This window comes from Electrophorus electricus, chromosome 21 (genome assembly GCF_041902795.1).
Source record: "Electrophorus electricus isolate QZ-2024a chromosome 21, ASM4190279v1, whole genome shotgun sequence".
Taxonomy (NCBI): Eukaryota; Metazoa; Chordata; class Actinopteri; order Gymnotiformes; family Gymnotidae; genus Electrophorus; species Electrophorus electricus.
Window position 1 is genome coordinate 12,397,501 of NC_137517.1, and position 27,500 is coordinate 12,425,000.

A 27,500-nucleotide genomic window follows, 5' to 3' on the forward strand; every position below is an offset into this window, starting at 1 on the left:
AGCTGGAATGTACACGGTATTGACGATGATCAGAGTGAACTCACGAGGAAGGTAAAAAGGACTGGGTGAGCAAGACCGGGCGAGAGTAACAACATTATCGTTATCACACCAGCCATTGTTTACCATCATGCACACATCACCGCCTCTCGACTTCCCCGATTCTGCTATTCTGTCCATGCGGCGCACCGAGAAAAACTCGGCCAGGTAGATGGCATGGCTCGGTACCGCTGGGTCTCAGTGAGGCAGAGGAGATTGCAGTCCCGAATGTCCCTCTGGAACTTTATCCTGGCCCAGAGGTTGTCGAGCTTGTTATCCAGAGACTGGACATTGGCTAGCAGGATGCTAGGTAAGGGAGCTCAGTGTGCCCGAGGCCTCAGCCTGTTCCTTACACCGGCTCCGTTTCCTCACGGCCATTTCTTTGTGTTGCGTCCTTTGTTTTCCCTTAGGATCTCACTCTGCCAACTTAGGTCTGAGGTTAGAAATGGTTTGAGGTGAGTATTTTGTAAACTGAAAGAAACAAGAGTGTTTCTGTCATAAGAGATGCGCATCATAGTAAAAAGAAAAGATAAGAAGGCAAGAATTTCGGAGAAAGTACAAAGTACGGTCGGAGGAGTGGTGCCAGCAGTCGACCTCTCTGGCGTCATCTTTATCTTTTCACTAGATAAAATGATAAAACATGTAAACCCAGCAAAAGCACAGGATAATGTCATAACATCAGGAAACCGATATCAGGAGGAATGATGCAGTGAAGTTAATAAAGGCTCAACCAATAACTTTGTTCAATGTGCTTTGTGAGGTACTGGGCAGTGAACATGTGCAACATTTGCTTCGTGCTGAAGTGAGATGTTATCAAGGGGAAAAGTGCTCACAAGGCTCTTTGCACTGCATCTGAGCTACACGTGTTTATGCAAGAACAACAATCTCCCTTTGTGAGTGTATTTGGACACTCAGTATGGCAGGAAAAATTAGCCTATCTCGTTGATAGTTTCTCCTGTTTTGATGAGCTTAACATTGAACGCAGGGCCTCTCTGACACTTTTTGAAGTGTGTGACATAATCAGGGCCATCGGGAACCCCTTCACCTTTCACCTCATAGGAATGACTGAGGATCTGATCTGTGCTGAATAAGAGAAGCTGCTCCAGTTATCATCTGATGAGATACTGATGTCAGAATTCAAACAGATGTAATTGTAGAACTTCTGGATCCAAAGACAGAGTGAATTTTCAACCTTCTCATTAAAAGCTGTGCAGGTTTTGATGTTCTTCGCTAGTGGGGTTGATACTTTCTGTTGTGAGAATAACCTCTCTGCTCTCACCACAATCAAGACTGAGTACCATAACAAAATGGAGGCAGAGTCAGATCTGTGTTTGAAGACCACTGCCCTCATCCTGGACATCGTACAGCTTTACTCAGCTAAACTCCTCAACCCTCTTACTGAAATGGTAAGTGATCACCGTCTGTGTATCTGTGGGATGATTTATAGGAGACACTTGGTCTAAAATGTTTGAGAACTACTGATTTAGATAAACAAAATATCTCTATTCTCTTTATCTACCTGTCTCTACTGTTCTTTCTGAAATCCACACACAGACAAAACACAAAATGTGCTTATTCCTTATTACAACACACCACTATTAATTTAACTGCATTGAACAGACATGTTAAATTGATCGGTTAATTATGCATCAAGATGGTGATTTCTGTTCTCTCTCTTGTATAACACACACACACACACACACACACACACACACACACACACACACACACACACACACACACACACACGCACACACACACACACGCACACATACACACGCACACATACACACGCACGCTTTTAATTCAGAGCAAGTTCAAATTGCTTCTTTGTTAACTCCACCCCTGCCTAAGTTTGGAAACAGTCCCACAAGTCAACAGGCAAACAATAGATTAATAGTCAAACAGAATTACGATAATTTGATCAAAGACGCTACCAGACACGGATTCAGTTGGTAAAGTTGTGGAGGAGAGACAGAAGGGTGAGTTAAATTTTATAAAGGAGTTCCATATTCCCTTGGAGGAAACTGAACAAAACTGTTAGTTTGTGTAACAGAGATAAAGAAGCAGTGTGATGATATTGTGCAGAGATTAAGTGCAGGCAGTTCACACTGAGCAGTGGGGAGTGATGTCCACACAAACCCCAGAAGAGGAGAAAGCCCTGGATATACTGGTTCATCAGTGTCTCTTAGGATAAGAGGAGGAACTGATGTGTGTGGAGAAGAATGTCCATCTCCATCCCCTCAGCCTGTCTCTCCACAGTACCCTTCACCTGCTCTAGTCCTGCTGCATCTGCTGGGCCTCTCAGGCAGGACCACAGTCAAAAAGGCAAACAGTGTAAATAGACAAAGGTCAGCACTAGGAAGACCAAAGAGGGGAAACAAGTATGACAGGAAGTGCAGACGTGACACATACAAGAGGGGTCACATCACGGTCACTTTTACAGGAAGTGAGTTGTTATTCACGACTGTAAATCACTGTCCTACCACCAGCTGAGTTCCTGCGTCAGTGATACCTGATTGCTGTCCCATGGTGTGGGTGATAAGAGAATGTGGTTAGTTGTGATTGGTCAGTGATGGTAAACCACCTGGTCTTGGTGAAGATAAGACTGAAGTCAGGGTCTGGAGGTGGAGGGTTTAGGGGGAGAGTTGGAGTGGAGCTGGAGCAGAGCTGGTGGACTGAGCAGTGAGGTTTGGAGAAACCTCTACCTGGGGCTTTCTCTCTCTACTTCTCTCTCTCGCTCACTCTTTCTTTACCTCTCTCTTACTTTATATCCATCTATTGGGTAACATTCAGGTAGTATGACATAATGTAAATGCTTAAGTAACTTTATAAAGTTAGTTATACATATTCTCATCAATTAAACTGTGCTACACAATAGAATTTACTCTAATACCTTTGTAATTATAATTCAGTCAGATAAATGTATTATATTTTACACGTCTTAAATGTTGGTCTACACCTGTTTCCATCGCTGGTTGTAGGTAAGCAGGGCAGGGGTAAGTGAACACTGTAACAAGTGAAAGAGTTATAATGTCAATGTGTGTAAGAGAGAAATATACACTTACAGTGTGTGTGTGTGTGTGTGTGTGTGTGTGTGTGTGTGTGTGTGTGTGTGTGTGTGTGTGTAAGAAAGAGAGAGAGAGAGAGAGAGAGAGAGAGAGAGAGAGAGAGAGAAGTGTGTGATAGGTTTTTTGTGGTGCATTTGTTGAGCACTGCCTGTACTCAGAGGAAAGGCAGCACAAAGACACTTAAGAAGCACTTTAGGATTAATGATTTGGTCAGCTAATACCTTGCATAGTGATTAGGGTACAGGATACAGAGGGGTTTAAGGAACACTCACAAATTAACAAAGTACCTTATGATGGAGATCATGATGTACTAACACCAGTGCAGTAATGTGTTTATGAATGAAAATACTCACACAGCTTTTCTGGATGCTGTAACCAATGGAAGCAGTCTCAGTAGACATTCCTCTGATGGGTCATATTTACTCAGGTCAAACTCATCCAGCTCCTCTTCTGAGTTCAGCAACACAAACACCAGAGCTGACCACTGAGCTGGAGAGAGACTGGCTCCATGGAGACAATGGTCACCTCCTCTGCTCAGGTATGTCTGGACTTCCAGTACTAGAGAATGATCCTTTAGTTCACTCAGACAGTGGAACAGATTGATGGATTTCTCTGGAGATGGATTCTCCCTGATCTTCTCCTTAATGTAGTTGACTGTTTCCTCTTTGCTGTGAGAGCTTCTTTTCCTCTGTGTCAGTAGGCCTCATAAGAGAGTCTGATTGGACTCCAGTGAGAGACCCAGAAGGAAGCGGAGGAAAAGGTCCAGATGTTCGTTCTCACTCTGTAAGGCCTTGTCCACTGCATTCATAAGGAAGTCAGACATGGTTGATCTTTTAAAGAGACCTTTCTTTTGCTGTTTCAACACATTTTTCTTTTTGGAGATGAAGGAGAGAAATGCATATAAAGCAGCCAGAAACTCATGAATGCTCAGATGCACAAAGCTGAACATCTTCCCCAGGTGAAGCCCAGACTCCTCTCTGAAGATTTGGGTACGCACTCCTGAGTACAGTGACACTACTTTGACATCAATGCCACACTCTCTTAGGTCTTCCTCATAGAAGATCAGGTTGCCCTTTTCCAGCTGTTGGAAAGCCAGTTTTCCCAGTGCCAGAATTGACTTTTTAGTCTGTTGAGGATCAGTGTCAGTGTTTCCATGGTACTTTCTATCCTTGTGTTTGATCTGAAAGATCAGAAAGTGTGTGAACATTTGAGTCAGAGTCTTGGGGATCTCTCCACTCTCTGCTTCACCCAACATTCTCTCTAGAACAGTGGCTGCAATCCAACAGAAGACTGGAATGTGACACATGATGTAGAGGCTTCTTGATGACTTCATGTGTGTGATGATTTTGTTGGCCAGGCTCTGATCACTGATTCTCTTCCTGAAGTACTCCTCTTTCTGAGGGTCACTGAACCCTCGTACCTCTGTTACCTGATCAACACACTCAGGAGGGATCTGATTGGCTGCTGCAGGTCGAGAGGTTATCCAGAGGAGAGCAGAGGGAAGCAGATTCCCCTTGATGAGGTTTGTCAGCAGCACATCCACCGAGGTCGACTCTGTTACATTCCACAAGTTCTCATTGTTCTGGAAATCTAGAGGAAGTCAACACTCATCCAGACCATCAAAGATGAAAATGGCTTTGTAAGCATCACAGTGTATTAATTGTAATTGTTTTGTTTCTGGGAAAAAGTGATGAAGTAGATCCATCAGACTGAACATTTTCTCCTTCATCAAATTCAGCTCCCTAAAAGGAAGTGGAAATATGAAGAGGACGTCCTGATTTGCTCTTCCTTCAGCCCAGTCCAGAATGAACTTCTGAACAGAGACCGTTTTCCCAATTCCAGCAACTCCTTTAGTCAGCACTCTTCTGATGGGTTTGTCTTTAAAGAGGTCATTGCATTTGATGGGTGTCTCCTGTGTTGCTGGTCTGCTGGATGCTGTCTCAATCTGTCTCACCTCGTGTTCATTATTGACCTCTCCACTCCCTCCCTCTGTGATGTAGAGCTCTGTGTAGATCTCATTCAGAAGAGTTGAGCTTCCTTGTTGGGAAATTCCTTCATTAATTCTTTTAAATGTATCCATTAGTTTGTGTTTGAGATTTCGTTGATATTCAGAGAATAGCTCTAATAAACAGAAGAACATGATCACAAATATTTTATTTTCTTGTTATCTTTGATGTTGAAGTAATTTATCAAAACGCTGAAACACTTTGCACAAACACAGAGGACAAAATTTAGTTATAGTGATACTGCCATCATAAAGCCATGATCCAGAGCTCTTACTGCTCTGTAGTGTGTTAGCAAGGTCTGTCTGGTTCATGTTCCCCATGACATGCAGTGTGATCTTCAGTGCTCCCTCTCTGGCACTGCTCTGATCCTCCTCATCCTCCACCTCTCTCTCAGAGCATGCTGGGTAATCTGGACTCAGCAGCTTCTTAAACTTCTTCAGCTCCTTCTTCACCAGAGAGACGACTTTGTGCTCCAGCTCCTGGTTAGGAATAAACAGCAACAGACAATCAAAAAAACACCACCATGTTACAGAGAGAGATCACTACATGATTTTGTTTCATGATGGAGAACATTCTGGCAGTGTTTGGGTAGTTACTTAAAAAAAAGTAATCCATTACTCATCACTTATCTAAAATTGTAATGGGATTACTGTACTCATTACTTAATGGAAAAAGTAATCTTATTACTTCTGTTACATCCTAAAACCCAAATATACTAGAAATCACCCCCACAGTTACATACCTTGAATATGGACTCCAATTGTTTTCTGTAGGTGAGTTCTGCTTTTTCTCTTTGTACACTGTGGACAAACACAACAGACTTTTATGGAGGAATATGTAGCACATTCATACCTGCACAACACATGATTATACAGACAAGTAGATAATATACAAGATTATATATTATCAACACTTGCGTTTCTGCATTTTATAACAGATCTGTGATGCTGCCTGGTGTGCAGCAGCAGAAAGGATGAAGATGCAGGTGTGAGTGTAGAAACTCAAAAAGGCTTTTAATAGAAAGTGAAAGTAAAGCAAATGTGCTAAACACACTCAGCCACAAGAAAACAAAGGTCAACAAACAAGAACAGGAAGACAGGAAACAGGAGAAGTATATACATAGAGGAATCTGGGAAGAGAACAATGCAGAGACTAAGGACAAGTGGCTGGAATGACAGGTGGAGTTAGGTCAGTAGTGGCAGGAATGGTGGGTGGAGTTAGCCTGGTTTGGCAGGAATGGTGGGAGGAGTTAGGCTGGGGAGTGGCAGGAATGGTGGGAGGAGTTAGGCTGGGGCTTTGGCAGGAATGGTGGGTGGAGTTAGGCTGGAGAGTGGCAGGAATGGTAGGTGGAATTAGGCTGGGGAGTGGCAGGAATGGTGGGTGGAGCTAGGCTGGGCAGTGGCAGGAATGGTGGGAGGAGTTAGGCTGGAAAGTGGCAGAAATGGTGGGAGGAGTTAGGCTGGAAAGTGGCCAGAATGGTGGGAGGAGTTAGGCTGGGGCTTTGGCAGGAATGGTGGGTGGAGTTAGGCTGGGGAGTGGCAGGAATGGTGGGAGGAGCAGGGAGAAGGACAACACACAGATACAACAATAAACAAAGGACGACAAGGGAAAGCAAAACAGACAAAAGGGCTCCTTTACAAGATGATTTGTTAGAAGATAAGTACATTTTATTTATAGAGCACATTTACCACAACAGCAATGATCAAAGTGCTGTGGAAAGTTAGGAAAAATGTCTTAACAAAAACCTGTGAAATGTAAAACAAAAGGAAATGTGCCATCAAACATAAACATGGACAGAGAAATGAAAATGTCAGAGTAAAAAGAAGTGTTTGAAATCTGCACAAGAGGGAGCAGAGCTGATATTCAGAGGAGGACTGTTCCACAGCCTCAGTGCTGCAGCTGAACAGACACAGTCACACTTCAGCTTCAGTCGAGACTATGGAACAGATACAGTCACACTTCAGCTTCAGTCGAGACTGTGGAACAGACACAGTCACAGTTCAGCTTCAGTGGAGACTGTGGAACAGTCAACAGCTGATCTGAACAACTCTGAGTGCCAGTGAGTAGATGACTTGTTCCTAAGCATGAACAAAGAATTTGATTTTGGGAAATTTCTCTGAACTTGTAAAAATTATTCCTAATAACAGAATTTATTTGCTGATCAAATCTGAGCTCTGGATCAAAGATAACACCAAGATTTTTGTATTTCTAGGAATAATACAATCAGATTAATCAACTGTTACACAAGTGTTAACCCCTCACTATCTATGTTTACATGTAAATCCATGATCTTATATTAGTCTACAACTGTCTTACTTAGATATGATCCTGTTAATATTACAGTCTGATTGTTATAGTGTGACATAGTGTCTTAGTTGACCTAAGCTTAGGCTGATTAAAACATGTGTTCCAGGATAATATTATCCAGACTATGTGCACATGTAAACACACACTGATCCACGGAATAAACATTTGTGCTACATTTCTGGCAAAGCCTGATAAACATATTATACATATATTGTACATACATTGTTTTATATATATATATATATAGAGAGAGAGAGAGAGAGAGAGAGAGAGAGAGAGAGAGAGAGAGATATTTCCTTATGTACCCCTGTTTTTTTCCCTCAGTTTGGACAGAGCACTCTCAAACCATTACTATACTATGTATGACTATGTACATGACAAATAAACCAAACTTGAAACTTAAACTGTAATCAAGAGAGTTTGTTTTTGTCTAGTCATTAAAAGAGGAGCTCAGCAATGTTCAGTAACAGCATTACTACTGTAGCTAAATCCAGCTCATCTACCTACAGCTGGATCCTGCCCCAACTCCTCTTCTTAAGTGTTCTTCTGCTATTTCTCCCATGTCTTCTCATTAATGCTTCCCTTCGGATTCTGTCCCTACAGCTCTCAAAACCTCAGCTTTAACTGCCATTCTTTATAAAACAGGACTAAATGCTGCACTACTTGATAATTACTGACCCATTTCCAGTCTCCCCTGTCTACTCAGGGTTCCAGCCTCTCAACTACAATCTTTCTTAAATACTCAGGATCTATTTGAACCTTTCCAATCTGACTTCCATACTACGCACAACACTGAGAGAGCCCTGTTACATGGTTTCAATGATCCCCTTCTCTCTACTGACTCTGGTGCCCTGTGTGTTCTCCTCCTTCTAGATCTTCTAGATAGAAGTGCTGTGTTTGACACAATTAAACCATAACATACTTATCAGCTGCCTCTCAGACATTGGGATTACTAATACAGTTCTTGAATGGTTTATCTCCTATATCTCTAATAGATCACATTTTGTCACACTTGGTAAACACAAATCACACACTGTTATCGTTACCCAAGATGTTCTCTAGGGATCGGTGCCTGGTCCTCTCCTATTTAATCGATATGTTGCCCCTTGGTCAGATTATCCGCAGGCATGGTCTCCGTTTCCACTGTTATGCTGATGACACTCAGATTTATAGTAGCACCAAAGGTAACACTACCTTACCACTTCCTGCTTTACTCTCTTGTATCAAATATCTCAAACAGTGGATGAACATAAACTTCCTAGAGTTAAATCCTTACAAAATAAAATTTTAGTTATTGGTTCTAAATCCATAATCGCTAAATTAACTGATTTTAAACTCAGTCTAGATGGGTCTTGGTCAAATCATCAACTGCATTTGGGAACTTTGGTGTACTCCTCACTCTTTGAACCCCACATCATGTCAATGGTTAAAAATGCCTTTTTTTTACAGTCACAATATCAGTAGACTTAGGCCCATGCTCTCCAGACAAGGTGCTGAAACTCTGGTTCATGCTTTCATCACATCCCATCTTGATTACTGCAACTCTCTCTTCATTTACATCCCAGAATTCTCTTAGATGTTAAAAAATGTCAGCCCACAACACCCCGATTCTACATCAGTTACAGTGGCTCCCTGTCCCTCAACACATTCAGTATAAACTCGTCCTGCTTACATTCAAAGCTCTGCATGGTCTTGCACCTCCCTACTTAGCTGAACTCCTACATCCATACTGCTCCACCCATACACTTAGGTCTTCTGATGCAGGTCTTCTCTCTATCCATAAGTTAAGATTGGTCTCTGTAGGGGCAGATATTTTAGTGTCATGGCCTCAAAACTAAAACTATGGATGAACTGATGGAGCTCATGAAGGGCTTCATAATGAGCTGAGTGAGTTTGATCAGGTGGGATTAGGAGTGAGGAACACTGTCCTAAACCAGGAGATCATCAACTCTCATCAGAACACTCTCCCTCTCTGAAGTGTAAGCGGAGGACTCCATCTTACCTGAGCTCAGGAGAACAGTCACATTCCCTAAATCATCCTAACCTGAGCTCAGTAGAACAGTCACCTTCCCTACATCATCCTTACCTGAGCTCAGTAGAACAGTCACATTCCCTACATCATGCTTACCTCAGCTCAGTAGAACAGTCACATTCCCTACATCATCCTTACCTGAGCTCAGTAGAACAATCACATTCCCTACATCATCCTTACCTGAGCTCAGTAGGACACACTCCCTCTCTGAACTGACGTTTAGGGTCCATCGACTTGTCACTCTTCATGGACACACAGCTGGGTTCCGGGGAGTCTGATCTCTTACCCTGTATCAGACTAACATACACAATTAAAAACATATTGTTTTAATGCCAAAATACTAATGTGTGTATAAATGGTGCAAATATAAATTCATATGTATTTATCTCTATCGATGGTCTATCAAGACCATCACCTCTCATCAGAACACGTTCCCTCTCTGAAGTGTAAGTAGAGGACTCCATCTTACCTGAGCTCTGGAGAACAGTCACATTCCCTACATCATCTTTACCTGAGCTCAGAAGGATACACTCCCTCTCTGAAGTGTAAGCGGAGGACTCACTCTTACCTGAGCTCACTAGAACAGTCACATTCCCTACGTCATCCTTACCTGAGTTCAGTAGGATACACTCCCTCTCTGAACTGTAATGGAATGTCCATTGACTGGTCACTCTTCATGGATACACTGCTGGGTTCCGGGGAGTCTGATCTCTTACCCTGAATCAGACAAACATACACAATTAAAAAGATATTATTTTAAGGCCAAAATACTAATGTGTGTATAAATGGTGCAAATATAAATTAATATGTATTTATGTCTATCGTTGCGATTTTTATTGAATGTTTTTTAAAGAATTCGTACAAAGATGTTGAAAACACTAAATTCGTTATTATGTTTCTTGTTATTTACTAAGTGATCTTCAAGTTGACCAGAGTTATACCAGAGAGCAACTTTACATTACATTAAGCTGGTCTTAAACTTTCTGAAGTTTATACTTATCTTTCATCTTTGTATTATGCATTGTGTCTCTGTCTCAGTAGAGACAACTGTTTCTGGCAGTATATGATTTAAGATTGTTACCTGCTGGTACTATTCAAGGGTTTTGTGAATGGATATCAAAGCACTTTTAAGAGGTCTGTGTGGCTAAGAACATCTACTAAATGCAATAAATATAGATTTATTCAGATATCCCAAGTAAATAAGTGCACAAACCTATGCACTGCAAGTATGTTTATTTATGTTCTCTCACCTGTCTCCTTTCTGTGTGTGCTGTTCCCCAGAGACACGTATTTTGGAGGTCATGTCTCCTCCTACAGATTATAGCTGTACACCTGCAAACACGCACATGCAGATTAATAATCAGAACACATATTCAATTACAATATTTACATTTACTGCATATGGCAGACACCCTTGTCCAGAGAGACTTGCAGAAGTGATTTGTTGTGTCGCTACAAAAAACATAAATAAAGCACCTTTGTAAGTCGCTCAGGATAAGAGTGTCTGCTAAATTTTATAAATGCAAATGTAAACATCCTCATGTGAGCACAGAGAGGTTAGTGTTCTCAAAAGAGAAACAGTCATTCATGTTTTTGAAGAGCTTTGGTGTAGACAGGCACCTTTACTAACTTTATAAGTACAAAATATAGTTTATTAAAATGAGCAAATAATGCATAAAGTTTAAAACGTAATCTTACAGCACTAAAACAAACTCAAAAACGTGGGTGTAGTGAACAGTATCAGTCCAAAGTGGAAAAGAAGACAGAGGCAGGAAAAATGTGTTCTGTAAGTGCATAGTGGGTCACAGACTAACTCAATCACTGTCATACAAAGAAACAGTGTCGAAATATCACTTAATAATATTACTAATAAATATTATAAATATTACTTCTTTAGTTACACTGACATGCACACTATTGGTACAATACTAACCTCACACTGTCAGTCTAATTACGACATGATCGTGTAAACAGCACGGTCTTAGCCTGATAAAACAACTAGTCTACATCTAGTTGGACACCTAAACACTTACTGTTAGATCTACTGGCTCACAGTCCGAGACATTTGTGACACTTCCTGCAGTACGACGCCTGTTCTATTTGCGCAGTTTGTTTCTGCTGAGAGGACAAAATAGAAATATATGAAGTATATAGTGCGTTTATTAGTACTTTTTATACAGTTCATGTAAACATGTTGATTCGGAACAATTTCTTAGATGAGCCTAGAACGACTTTAGTTTGGTTATTCTGAATCAGACGACCTCAGTTCTATTGCTCTATTTCGCGTAAACGAAGACACCTACTGCAACAGAATAGCGGCTAAAAGCTTTACGTTTTCAGACATTAACCTTGTTAATATTCAATTCTGTTAATATTAAATTTAAGAACTTGTTCTTTGAGTAGTATAAGTTCATATAATTCTTGATTGACAGCTCAGATTCAGATACTCAACGGCTTTGTTTTCTAAAGATATTTGCATTCCGCTTCTTAAAATGGAGCACAAAAATTTCACTTTCGCGTTAAACCGGACTGAACCGGTTTTGTCAAGGATAATTGTTTTTTAGGGGCCGGACTGCTGTGACCAGTCACAACACTTTATCCAACCTTCTGCGGGAGAGAGAAATCAGAGCTACAGTATAGAACTGTATTTAAATAACACAGAATAGCGTAGAACAGTGACAGTAAATTACCAGTGGATTTGGACTGTGGGAGAATTTTGTTTGTCATGGAGCTTATACAGCACAGCTGTTCTGAGCAGACGTTTACTTAGGTTTTCACACACACACTCACACACACACACACACACACACACACACACTCTCTCTCTCACACACACACACACACACACACACAGAGAGAGAGAGAGAGACAGGTTATTAGTTTGTGTGTAATACCTATTCTGTGCTCACAAACTCTATATAAAATGACTATTTATTGTCATTAAGTTTCGTTTCTAGCATACACTCCCCTGATATGACAGTTCAAACCATTTTGAGTGTTTGAATAAACCATTTTCAAATGGTATCTTGGGTCTCTCCCCTGCTGATCGCCATGTCCAGTTCACATGCCCAGTGATGTAGTGGTATAAGGCAGTATGTGAACGTTTAGTTTGTGCCCAGACATGTATCTGAGAAGAAGACGAGCCAAAGACGTTAATCAGGCAGATCTGTTTACTAGTAGGTAACATCTAAGGTCAAGGTTATGATGGAGCTGTAGACATAAGTGAATGTTTTAAGGGACTTCAGACAAAAATTCTGAATAAAAGGTCAAAACACCACAAGGGACATAATCTGCATTAATCTGGTGTTGGCAAAAGTGCAAAATCAAACATCTGTTTTGTTAATTTTTTTTTCACACAGTATTGACGTGTAACTCGCAGCATTCACGGATCTCCTTTGCTCGCATGCAAAATCTACATGTGCTCACTCATATTTGCTCTGCTCTCGCTTACATTTACTTTGCTCTGCTACAAAACTGCTTGCACGTGTTTAGATATATCCTGCTCTTACACAAACTTGCTCTTCTGCACACACAAACACATACTGTACTCTCGCGAATGTTTTTGTGTTCTTGCGCACAAGAACACAATTCTTTAATTTCATTATTATTAACTGTGAATGAAAAGGAAAGTCATCCATGATCATGATACAAATGTTATTATAAAACAGTTAGAACTTTAAAATAATTGCGGCACTTTCATATACATAATATTATGTGCCATTTCACAAAACAAATATGAATGTATTTAACACATATTGTTCTTATACTGTATAATATGTATGACTCGGGAATTTGCTCAAATAGATAAAGAAATAATATTATTTGAACTTACAGTAATATGCTCTGCTATATAAAGGAAAATTACCAATCTGCTACCATTTAGTGTTAGTAACCAACTTTGGTAGAGTACAAATTCACTCATTAGCCACATTATTTACCACTAATATCTGTAGTTCTGAAATTGACCACCTTGTGGTTTCCGTTACGTCTCCTTCCTGATCAGGTTTATCAGAGGCATGACAATGGTTTTACTGCTTGATAAAAGTCAGACACTTAAAGTCAAATTGCCACTGCTGGCGTTACTGCGTCAGTGAACTGTTCCACTAAGACGCATTAATGTAATTATGACATCACAACCTAAGGAAAGTGTAAGTTATTTAAAAGCGTTCCAACACACTAAATACCTACATGATTTTCTGAAGGAGGACAAGGTGATTTTCAAGGTATAGTCCGACCAGAATTATTGGATATTCTAATAGTTTTCAGGAATAGTATCAATATTACTTGCATGATTTATTATATCATTAAATTAAGTGCGCCGTTAATTATAGAAATATCTAAAATATTTTATATTATCCGTGTATCCCCTGGATTCAGGAACGATCGTGAAAGGCCAAATTAAATCAAGAGAAACATGATGAGTTTTTCTCAACATGGGAAATTGTTGACCAGGAACAAAACGTGGACACTAAAAGAAATGACGCAGGTATGCAATTTTACTGCCAAGCTGAAAATATAATATTTGTCTGTCTGAACATCAATCCGATCTGTTTGCTCTTTTTTTTAATCCAGACGATATCCGAGCTGCAGAAGGACAACTTTAACCTGCGCATGCGTATATGCTTCCTCAAGCATGAGGGCGGCTCGCAGAAGTGCAGCAGTTGTACAGAACAGATTTACAACGCGGCAGAGGAGCGTTTCCCAGTGGCGACGCAGCAAAACTTAGACGTGAGGAGACCCGAGTCTAGTTTTTGTAATCAGAGCCGGTTAATTGAGAGGACGAGACTGGGGACACTTGTTAATCACACTCCGCACCTAGATAAAGGGAGGGCGCTAAAAAATCTAAATACAACTTGAAAAGGCAATAAATTGACCTTCTCAAATGCATAAATTATTCTGCCCAAGCCTCTTTATTCTCTTCCTTTGTAGAATAGTTTTAACTGCAGGACCAGACACGTGTCTTGAATTGAATTATTTCTTCATTTCACGTAATGCTCTTCATCCACCTGTCAGGAGTTGAGCAGGTGCAGAGAGGAACTGGAGAAGATGGAAGCGCTTTTCCATCAAGAGAAGACGCTCCGCCTACAGCTAGAGATCCAGCTACAAGCCTACACATTACAAGACCCGCCCTCTGAGGATCAGAGCCAATCAGAGGAAACCATTGAAGAGCTGCACAGGTCGGTACAGGCCTATATTTAATTCTGATAAGAAACATTGTTCATGGAAGATTTCCCAGTTAGAAACTCGGGCTGTTTCTCCAGGACAACCACATCAAAACAACAAAATTATTTGACATATTTCCATTTTAAATGCTAATTTCTGACCACTTAAGTTAAACCTTAGGGCCTTCATTAAACAATAATAATCCTTAGCTAGTAAATTGCTGTACTTTAATTATAGAAGAAATTATCCTTAGAAATGCTTTGTTTTTTATTCTTAGCAAAAGACAATTATATTATAGTACCTAGTCCTGAGCTGGCACACACCATTCTAATGTCACAGTGATTTCAGTGGAGTTTCTCCATGTAGTTCCATGTAATTGGAATGTAATTCCAAGATGAATCTGTGTGCAGAGAGTCCATCTCATAGTTCTAAATGAACATGTGAAATAAAATGTAGCCTAATCGAGTGTGTGTGTGATGGCTGTCAGGTACATAGAACAGCTGCAGGGGGAGCTCAAGGCTCAGAACACCATAATCAATCAGCTGAGGAACAGGAGCACCAATCAGAGCAGTGGACACCAGCCTGGCCACGCCCACAACTCCACACTCACCACCCTGAAAGAGGATGACATACGTGTGAGTGTGTATGTGTGTGCAGGTGCATGTTCCTGCATACATGTATGCTTATTAAACTGTTACTTTAAGACACTAAAACTTTAATGTTTTAATTAGGCTATGAGAATACATTAAAAATTATAAATTGTATACTATATAGGGAAATCCATTTGAACTAAATGTTTAGTATATTTGTACTCTATGTATTCTCTCTCTCTCTCTATTTAGGATCTGAAGAACTTGTTGGAGTTGAAAGACTCTGAGCTGCATGAGACCAAAATCAAACATGAGGCCAGTAAAAACGACCTCCAACAGGCCCTGAAGGACAAAGAGAAACAGATTCAGGTGGGTGTCTCCAAACACATGGCAACCTACAGGTAAAAACAGGCGTCCAAAAATATGCTCTTAATACAAAAGACCTATAGAGCTGACTAAGCATATTATCTGCACATTTATTATAAACATTTTCTTGTGGTTTAAAACAAAAGTGTGAAAAGAGAAAGGACTAAAACACAGGTCTGAAAGGGAACGACACCTTTACCAGACACACTCCTCAGCTTTATACAAAATGTCTGTGAAGCTTGGAGCCTCATTTAACCCCTGCCTGAACTCTGACCCCTGCAAGAGAAGGACTCTGCACCAATATTCCTCATCACACCAGATGGGGGCAGCAGGGAGTAACACTGCAGCAGGGGGTGTGTGCATTTATGAGGGTGATTGTTGTTGTGTGTGAGCAGGGGCTGCATGACATTCTGGAAGGTCACATCCAGGATCTAGCTGAGAAAGATGCTGCGCTAGCAGAGACCACATCAGAGCTGAATAATCTGGAATCTGATGTGGGCAAACTCATTCTACAGCTTGAGAACAGAAAGCAGCAGCTCCAGGTAGCAACCCGACGTTTCATTCAGTCAGACCAGGTGCAGGGCGGAGTTTAGTGTTTTTAACATACTAAAAATACACCTGATTCACAACTCATCTGATATAATGGACCAGTACTCTAAAGATTAAGACTAGGTTTAGTCTGGATGCAAAGAATGGTTCCTTAAGTTGAATTGACTCTATTGAATCTCACACTCTGAATTTGATGTTTATTTACTTTGTTCATGTTTATATTCAGACTAAGGAGCTAAACTAAGGTTTAGAAAGGGAAGTGATGCAACTAGTGCTGTCCTAGACAATAAAATGTATAATATAATTTACCCAACATAAGACATTTCTAATTATTTCAGTATAAGGGCTCTGATCCTTGTTTGGAGTCATTATTTCTAACTACTGGTTTCTCTGTGTTTATGATTGCACACACACATACAAGGAAGAGGATCCAATTGCAAGAGGTTTTATAGTGAAATCAAACAGATCAGAGGGGTCAGGCAGGTATTCGTAGTCCTGTTGATTCAAGGTCCATAACATGGGGCAGAGTCCAGGGGTGTCCAGGGGTCAGGCAGAAGTCGAAAACCAGAAAGACAAAACCATAACTGAACCACTTGGTATGCAAAATAAGGTTGGCAATACTTCATGACGTGAGTGTGAGGGAGGGGAGCTTAAGTAAGGGAGCAGTGATGAGAGAAACAATGATCAGGTGTGTGCTAGTATTCCAGTAAACCAGATTGGAGGCATGTGTGGGAAGAGGTAGGCGTGGCAGTGCAGGGCTGAGCGTGATTCCTGGGGTTTGTAACACTCTGTCTCTCTGTGATGATCTTAGCTCATGTCTGGGCAGCTACAGGAGAGTGTGAGAGAAAGTCAGCTCCTGAAACAATGCCTGAGATACACAGAGGCCTTCACACATCCTACATACCAGATCCAAGGTACACTCTGCACTGTGGGACTGATGGGGTCTTTCATTTTTGTCAAACTACTCTTGCTAAGTTATTTTCAAAGTGAAAAACCAAATATAGATGTAACATATATCTATAACAACCTTGTAACCTGCTGCTAAAGATTTTTCTTATTTTAATACCCTGTACATAATTGTTTGCATTATAACTATCAAAAATGCTGTTGACAAATATATAAGAAGCTCCTGATGTGGTTTTATCAGCAGTGGAGCAGCATATGTTGGAGATTCATGAACTGAAACCAACACTGCTGGAGACTATCAGGAGGACCCAGGACCTGTACAGACATCTGCAGGCCGCTGAGCGAGGTGCAAACACCAGTTCTACAACACGGGGACACAATCCAGAATTAGCCAAGCTATCCTCATTTACTAAAAATGTTCACTTGCGGAACCTGAAAAATCACGTCTTCCATTTCCACTTGAGAGTAGATGAAGATGGTGGTGAGTGTAATGATTTAATGAAGGTGTAACAAATGACTTCAGCAGAAAGATAATGACTTAATAGAATTTGTACAGTTACACCTGCAAGGTGTTTTAAGTGGCACCATTTAATGAAAGGTTGTCAGAAAACAGATGCACATTACAGAAATGACTGGAGGTGTGGAAGGTATACTTTTAATAACCTCTTTACCGTTACACATCGTTGTTTTGTTGTTTTGTGTTGTGTATTCATGTCACATTAATGCACTCTTGTTCATCTTGCTCTCGTAGCTTCAGTAAAGAAGGACCATTCTGGGAGGAACAGTGGCAGTGTGTGCAAGAGCAGCTTCAGATCAGTGATCAAAGCGTTGATCTGCTGCTCAGATCCTGCCCAGCCCTGCCTCTCCTCCAGGGCCCATGTTCATGGCCTCCACGTCCTGGTTCCACGTGAGAACTATGACACGCTGCTGGAACAGATGTGTGAGGGGAGGGGTCTGATCAGTCGCGCGAGTGAACTGATCCAGCAACGCCTGCAGACCCACGGCCGACATCACATGCAGGTCCACGTGAGCCCAAGCACGCGACACACAGATTCAATTGGTTAATCGTCACATTTCATGGATAATTTTCACTGAGCTGATTTTCCTATTTCAAATGGACCATTTGTCACTGACTGTGAGGATTATTGAAGGATAAAGAGGCCCAGCGGAGGGCGAGTGGGAAATATTAATCCTTCATGTCTGTTTCAGCCAGTGGACCAGAACCTGCTCAGAAGCCTCTTATACATCATCAATGTCACTCAGACAACTCTAGAAGAGGCCAGTAAACTGTTGACATCTTTATCAGATGTCTCTAAAGAACAGAACCACGACAGAGTAGGAGTTATTTACCACTTTTTGCATCTTTCATAAGTACCACACCAGTAAGAAGTGAAATTCATTTAGCTGTTAGCTAAGTCTATTTACTGGAAGAACTTCATATTGGACTAAATTATGTTTTTTTGATTGACACATACGAATAATATGATTATTTTGGATTTTTGCACATTTGTAAATTATTTATTTATTTATTTTTCTTTAGTTCTGCCATCATGAAAACCTCAAAATGCAGAACAAGCTGAAGAAACCAAAACTAGAGAAATCATATAAGATGAATAAGATGCTTTCAAAGGCTGTCAAAACACTACGGCGATTCAAACGTTGAGCAACACTGACATTAAAATGATCTCCTGTGATTATTTTCTCTGTGATGGTCATATTCCACCCCTCTATCATCCATCAGTCTGTGCACCATCATACATTCACTCTTTCATTGTTGTTGTTTTTAGTAATTAAAATAAAATAAGTGTTGAAATAAAACTACATTCTGAGTATAGATTTTTTTCAAACTTATTGATGATTCTTCATTATGATTTAATTTTTTTACACCCTTACATACTAATAATTAAAAATTGGACAATTCCATGCAACATTTATTTATTAGAATGAATTTTGAATGTCCAAAAATAATAGCATTCTGCAGCAGTCAAGACAAACTTGCAAAAAGTCAGCAAGTTTATTTCTTTTAAAGATCCTTAAGAGACTCAAAATTATGCAAGTACAACAAAACTGTGCAAGTATAAAAGCAATGTAGGAAAAATAAATAAATTTAGCTAAATCAAAATAAATTCAACAATACCTCTTGATAGTTTTTCCTCATGTGAAACGCTTCTACATCACTAAATCAGAGTTTTGCAGTCTCAAAGTTATAGCTACTATAATAGTTTGCTAAATGAGTAGAAATTAAATAATTTTCACACATCAGGGACGTTTATTGCTACGCTAAATTCAGTATCGTAAGTATCAAAGTGATCACAAGTCATAGTTATAAACCACAATGAGGAAATAGTCTTTTTTATCCCTCTTACAACTGGGTTTAGGCTACAATTTATTATGTAGTGATTTAGATACAGTAAAATAAACAAGTGATAATATCAGGAGGGAAGCTTAAGCCTGACCAAGTATGTCTGGTTTAGTAAATGTGACTGTGTAGACCCGTAATATATTATTATTATTATTATTGTTATTATTAATTTAATTACCATCAAAGCAATTGCTTGGCATGTTTAAAAAGTATCTAGAATGCTAGTAAAGCTCTTCATTTGCTTGCTCACGTCTTTGCACAAAACACGTGTTCTTTTCATTCATAAAATAACAAAATATGCAAGCAAATGGATGTTACTCCTGTAGCAGGGGTGAATAAGGGACAAGACCCTCCTTTCTTAGAGTCCACAGATTCTGTTTGAAGAATGAAGAGTTAATGTCTTTGAGTGACAGCAATCCTCACCAAGGTGTGAAGGGGGAAGGGGAGGCGAAGCTATCAAATGACTTCACAACCAATGTCCAAGCACGAGCGGCGTGATTGGCAGCTGTTTCAACAAATAGAGGACGCTTAGATGAATACGCAGACACCTCACCTGCCTTATTTGTTTACCCACTACGTGAGTTTGAAATATGCGCACTGCTTTGTGTTCTAAGCCAGATGAAGTGTAGCACATGCGAGTGAAGCTGTTTGGCAAAACTGATACAGTAATCCATATTGTTTTTACTTAATTTGATTACCAATACTAAGGGACATCATGGAAAGGAACAGGCTTATTTTAGCTGAAGTTTATGTGGAGTTCTTTGGGTGCAGTTATAAGATGGAAGCTGAGAGATGGTTCAGTGGCTTCTAGCATGGATTAGCTTCAATGTTTGCATTGCAAAGGACTGGATATTTCCATTCACTGCTGAAAATATTCACAATCCTCCTACAAAATGTAAGTATACATGAGAAAGCATACTATTTCTTTACAGTATTACAGCACTATCCCAGCATAATCATTTAACATAATAACAATGAAGAATTTAATATTGTCTTTTAATAAGTGCATTGTACATTGAGCATTGTTGTGATGTTTTAGCAAAAAGAATATTGCACACTCAATGTATAGTGTCTGATGACTTTGTGTGCATTTAGATGTCTAGGACACCTAGTAGAAAATGCTGTGCAGCTACTTGGTAATTTCATGTATATACTCAAGTGTTCAATTTATTAGACAAGACCCTGGTGAATCAGAATATGTAGAGCATGACTGAAAATGAATCTCCAGCATCAAAATACACATTCTAAACCCACAAAATAAAAGTCATTTTGGTTTTTTTGACATGTTCTTCTGTATTAGAGGAGCTCAACTAGAAAATAAATGAGGGGTAAATAAGTCTGGATGTGAATGACTGTCATGTCCCAAGTGTTTACATCAATGTGACTCCTGAATCATTGTACTATGTGTACAATTTCTGATAACTAGTATTAAAGTGATCAAGTACAAATCATTTGAAAACTTAAATCACTTAAAACTGGAGGTGCATGTACAGGCTAAGTATCCACTTCCAGACTTATTCAAACATTGACCAACTCTGACATTAAAATGATCTCCTGTCATTATTTTCTCTACGATGTTCATATTCCACCCCTCTATCACCCATCAGTCTGTGCACCATCATACATTCACTCTTTCATTGTTGTTGTTCGTAGTAATTAAAATAAATAACTGTTGAAATAAAACTACATCTGGAATGTTAGTCTCTTCAGCCTTTATTGTCTATTATAAGTAGAGCTGGGTGATTAAAACTAGATGTCTTCAGACTCATGGATGATTCTCGATTATGATTATATATATATATATATATATATATATATATATATATATATATATATATATATATATATATATATATATATCCTTATGTAATAAATCTAAGAAAATGTATTATTAATTTTTAGTTATATCCATTCAAAAATACCTTTATTGATGTTTTTTCCTCATGTGAAATGTCACTACACTGTGCATCATTACATCAGGATTATAGCTACTATAACAGTTTATTAATTAGAAGAAATTAAATCATTTTCGCAAATCAGATGTTTATATACACAAACCACAACAAAGAAACAGTCTACTATTTCACCCTAAACACCCTCCTACTACTGGGTGCAGGCTACAATCTCTTATGTAGTGATTTAGATACAGTAAACTAAAATATGTAATAATAACACTAGGGAAGCTTAAAAGTGAAGGAACTGAACCAGTTAGGAAGACAAGCAAAACTGGTGTTAATAAGAAATGTTTTACCAGCCAAAGCATGTGCTTTTGTGAATATAAGGATGTCTATTTCACAGTGCAGGGTGAGGTAATAAAATGATATTGTACGCAGAAGAATATGGATGGTTGGCTTCAGCATAAAGCCTCAGAAGGCCTCTTTGACAGGCCTCTAGGGGCCTCAGTTGAGGGATCCTTGGTTCAAGGATGGGACATCCCAGCCCAGCACCGGAAGAAAGAATATGGGCATCTGGTGCTATGAAAAAGGATCACCAGAAGAAGCAATATGGGCACCTGGCGGTAGGAAATAAGATCGCCTTTTAAAAAAAAATAGAAGTAGTTTAGGTTGAACATAATGATACCAAGAACCAGTTGGTGTAAGTATTGAATATCAATTTGCATATATTGAATAATGTATGATTTGAACATAATAGTGTAAACCTGGAAAAGTATTATAAATGTCACGGGACGCCCCCCCCCCACACACACACAAGTCACATGGTACGGCCTGCCGTGTGCAGGGGGTTTAATGTTTGTAACCACGCCCTTTGTAATTGTATGCACCTGTATGGGGCTTAATGTCTTGTCTCTTTTGTCTATTTAAATCTCTGATAGTGTGTGTACTGTGTTGGTCATTGTTAGTCTGCTGTTAAATGTAAAATGCGTATGTAATCTTTGTTCAGTGTTACTAGAGTCTGTGTTTTGTTACGTGTATGAGTCATGTCTTTCCTTCATGTTGTATATGAGTGCCACTATTGTTGTTTGTGTCTTTTGTTAATAAACGCGTCACTTCATCGAGGGAATCTGTGCATCCTGCTCCACGCCCATCAGCACTCAGGCCAGCAGATTCGTTACAATAAAAAAATTTAAATGGTTATGTAAGTGTCCTTGAAGAAAATATATAAAGGTCATGCCCACCTGACACTGTTAGACATTCTCCGGACAATGCCTCGTTTGTAACATTCAATTTAGGAAAATCTATGAACACCATTAATTGGTGGCTGTACCACAGGGATCAATTGGATTGACTGGCAACGGACCCACGCCGTCAGCAGGACAAAGCACCAGCTGACGGACAACCCAAAGCTGCACTGTTCTGTGGGTCTGAATCCACACGCGCACTACCAAAGGTACTTAAATCCCTGTTAAAACATTCTGCATAGGTGGTATTCAGACCTGGTCCACAGAGCTTTGTAGTCAGGTTTTGGGGGTCTTAAGGGTGCAGACTGGGAATTGAAGGAGTGAGAATTGTTTGCTAAAAATATAAAATAACAAAAAATGGAGTAACAGTTAGAAAATCAACTGGTAAAAGTGAAAATAGTTTCACAAAAACTTACTGTAAAGGGAAATAGTGAAAAAAAAAAAACAGTTGAATAAAGAAAGATAAAGTAAAGAAAAATGTGCAGTGAATAAAGAGAATAAAGAGAAATAAATAGAGCTCCAGAGAAAAAAAGCGCTGAAGAGATGAATGTTAACAGGTATGTTTGTTCCAGTTGTTTCTGTATAAATGTGACCACAACAAGTGAAGTAAAGAAAATGTGCAGAATAAAGAGAATAAAAGAATAAAAGAGAATAATGAGAATAAAATAATAAAAGAATAAAAAGAGAATAAAGAGATTAAAAGAATAAAGAGAAGAATAGTAGATCTCGTGAGTAAAGCAGCACTAAGAGAAAAGTGTTAAATGTTTTGTCTGTAAAAACTGTGTTTGTGTTGATGTGGCCATCGCGAGTTAACAGATTATCAACAATGACGTATTGTACGACGCATACCAGCATAACAGTTTTTTCTGGGTTATAATTAAGATTATTTTGGTTTGGTCGTTTAACAAAGCAAGTGAATGGATATGCAGACAGATCTGTCTAAACGTCATTAATAATATCTCATTATAAAATGCGTGCATGCAAAACATATAGACATTGTTTTAGTAATAAATATAAAGTAAATGATAGAGGTATCGTATATAAAACTGGTAACAGTTAAAGCAGTAGCGAGCATACATATGATGGACATTTTAAAATAGCAGCAATAGGAGAAGAGTAAAGTTAAAATATACAGGATAAGAAATTTAACCAGAGCGAGTGGCGGTTAATAGTATTTTTGGAACACTGAATATCTAATTTACCCAAGTAAGTTCTGGCTAAATCAATATTCAATAATCAATAAGCAGTTAAATCTAACAAAATAACTTAGAATCAAGTGAATAGATTTGCGACTAAAATAATCACATGGATAGCAATTTGTTAAATGAGATGCAGGGAGTGCAAATGCATTTTTGGCTTGAGAAAATATATAGAAACTCTGCAGGTGTGGCGTGTCGGAAATCGCTAGACTTAATAAATGTTAAATTGTATCGGCTGACTAAGTGACATAAATTGGATGAATAAGGAATAAGGAGGATTTGGAAAAGGGCTCTGTTGGCTGCAGTTGTTGTTTAGCCAAGTGCCTGTAAGAGCAACAGTTGGAGTGGAGCGCTTGCCATGGGGACCGTTTGAACCACCGCCAGCGCTGGATGATGGGAGGCGGTGTGTAGGGTTAAAGATTTGAATAATGACAGACAAGAGACAGGTTTACTGGGATAGAGGGCTGGCTACGTCCATATTGGTGAACAGAATTAACTCATTGAGCTCAGAGAATTGGAGGCAGACACCTGTGCAGAAAGCTACAACTGTAAGAAAAAAAGTATTACTGTGATGAATTCCACAGTGTGTCCTGATTGTTTTTATTGTACAGGAGGAAAAATGTGGGAAATTTCACAAGGAAATGTTGTAGGATTTGGATTATGGATTACACTGAACCTGTTATATTTCAACTTTTAACAATACCCATTATTTTGACAACTCCAATGGAACTTTTGTAGAACAAGACCTGGTTAATCATGCACGTCTCATGCAGAAATATGATGGTGTCGTAATTCCGGATGCTCATTGGGTATGTGGGGGTAAGAGTCATGTTGATTGTGTCATTTCCTATGGTTCCTGTACCTGAAGCTGTACTTCCCACACAACGATGCTTATCATTGTGTTCAGCAACGTGAGGCACCGAAGGGTAGTTTGGATGATAAAGTATCATTGATGCTATTGGAGTTCATAGGGGGGCTTCGGATTAATTTAAGGCTAGAAATCAAATTGCTGCGGGATCTGAATCAATTCTCTGGTGGTTTACTATAAACAAAACTATTGATTGGATAAATTACATATACTATAATCAGCATCATTTTATTAATTATACTGATGCACTAATAGCAGTGGCGGTGCAATTGGAAGCTATGTCATTAATGACCTGGCAAAATCGTATAGCTCTGGATAAGTTTTTGGCCGAGAGGGGAGGTGTATGTGTTCTGTTCGGAGAATCCTGCTGTAATTTTATTCCAAATAACAGTATTAACATAATTTATAAACTGAAGTAACTGTATAACCTAAGATATTTGTGTGATAATATAAGAAACCTTCGCCATGCCCAATGGATGTTGGCCACATAAGTAAGAAAAGAATGTTACAGGGCACGCAGTTAAATTCAATAGTTCATATTAGAAATAATAAACTAAAGTCACAACATTGTTAACATTTATATAAAACAATGACACATTAAATAGAGACAGCGGGACAATAGTTCATGACAAAATCATGAAAGGGGGGAATGAGGTGATCAAATGTTTTGAGGCAAAGGAAAGGCCAAACGTTAATCTGTATTTTCATGAGACGATCTGTGATCTAATTAAAATAGGCTTTGAAGCTCCCTGTCACACGTGCAGAGTGGTGCAAGACTGTCTGAAAGCATAAAGATGAATAATGTTTCTGGGGTATCTTAAGGTCAGAGACCTTTTTGAGTCTATATGTGCAAAACAGAGGCTCTGATGCAGGTGGTTTCAAGGCCTCTGTATAAGTCTAAGGCAGATCACACTGGATTATTCCCATGAGAAATAAATTCATTAGTGTTGGAAAAGATCTCTGTTTTTAAAAGACTAGAAAGCTTCCATAAACTGTAAAATATGGTCTTTAGCACTTTTCTTATAGATGATTTCAGTCTTACATCAAATAGTGAATTCCACTACATGCACAATGCTACATTTTCAGGGTGGGCGTGGCCTGGGGTGATGGGAAGGTGGAGCCCAGTGTCATATCTTTTCATGGGGCCCAAAATCCCTGACGGCGCCCCTGAGTCAGCTTCAAAAGCTTCCACAACCAGCATTGCTCTAAGGGATTATTAAGAGTACACCACCCACTTTAATTAAGAGAACACCACCCATTTTAATTAAGAGTACACAACCCACTTTAATTAAGGGAACACCACCCACTTTAATGAAGAGTACACATAATTCAGCCTCTTTATAACTGAGTGAATCTTAGCTCAACCAGCTGGAGTTTTGGACACACTATTTTGTCATCGATAAGATTTTATTGTGGTCCATTTTCCTGTTGAAGAGACTCTTGGTCAGAGTCAGATGGCTCAAACATGGAGCTAAACCACACTGATCCTGCCAGCTGTTTCTCTCACGCAGCAAGCAGGATCAGTGTGGTTTAGCCCAATGTCTGAGCCATCTCTCACTAACACTGGGATGTTTACATTGCCAGGGAGACACCACTATTAAACATTATGTGAACAATATGAATGTAAACATGTCACTAACATCTACACATGTGCACACAAACATATACCTGTAGGGCACTATGCTTGTTCTCATCCTAATACCTTTTCACTTATGAGGTCATACTGACCTCAGCATGCAGAAACAACAGGCGATGACCCATGTGTTCATTAATGCAAACCACAGGCTTTATAAAGCTAGGAGCCCCTCCCCTCTTTCTGTCCACAAATATCACACACCACAAGGCAGAAGAGCACTGCTGGGCATATACAGTGCCTGGCCAAAAAAAAGGTCACACACTCTAAAATTTCGTTGGACCGCCTTTAGCTTTGATTATGGCATGCATTCACTGTGGCATTGTTTCCACAAGCTTCTGCAATGTCACAACATTTATTTCTGGCCAGAGTTGCATTAATTTTTCCCCAAGATCTTGTATAGATGATGGGAGATTTGGACTACTGCACAAAGTCTTCTCCAGCACATCCCAAAGATTCTCAGTGGGGTTCAGGTCTGGACTCTGTGGTGGCCAATCCATGTGTGAAAATGATGTCTCATGCTCCCTGAACCACTCTCTCACAATTTGAGCCCGACGAATCCTGGAATTGTCCGTGCCGTCAGGTAAGAAAAAATCCATTGATGGAATACCCTGGTCGTTCAGTATATTCAGGTAGTCAGCTGACCTTATTCTTTGGGCACATAACATTGCTGAACCTAGACCTGACCAACGGTAGCAACCCCAGATCATAGCATTGCCCCCACAGGTTTGTACAGTAAGCACTAGGCATGATGGGTGCATCACTTCAGCCACCTCTCTTCTTACACTGATGCGCCCATCACTCTGGAAGAGGGTAAATGTGGACTCATCAGACCACATTACCTTCTTCCATTGCTGCAGAGTCCGATCTTTATGCTCCCTATCAAATTGAAGCTATTTTTGCCAGTTAGCCTCACTGATAAGTGGTTTTCTTAAGGCTACACAGCTGTTTAGTCCCAATCCCTTGAGTTCCCTTCACACTTATATTCAGCTTTTCTATTGTAACACGCCTAGCTCTACATGATTAGGTAACATTGACATCATCTAACACATTCAGAATTAAGACTTTATGAATGAAAGACCCAGCAGGAATAAGCAAAATGCTTTTTGCTTATTGCTTGTCACACTGAATAATGTTGCATTGCTCTTCATTTAACACAATAAATCCAAGCAATGACTAAGAATTTGCACATTATTACAAACTAATACATTTTTATTTATTGTATTTTTTGAGTTGAAGATTGTTCCATTAACTGCTCTGACCAGATGTAGCC

At 39.5% G+C, this 27,500-nt stretch overlaps 1 pseudogene; it reads right to left on the bottom strand.

Annotated features, from left to right (window-relative positions):
• Positions 1–9,742, bottom strand: part of LOC145652841 (NLR family CARD domain-containing protein 3-like) — a 260,507-nt pseudogene extending 250,765 nt beyond the window's left edge.
• Positions 9,743–27,500: the final 17,758 nt, after the last annotated feature.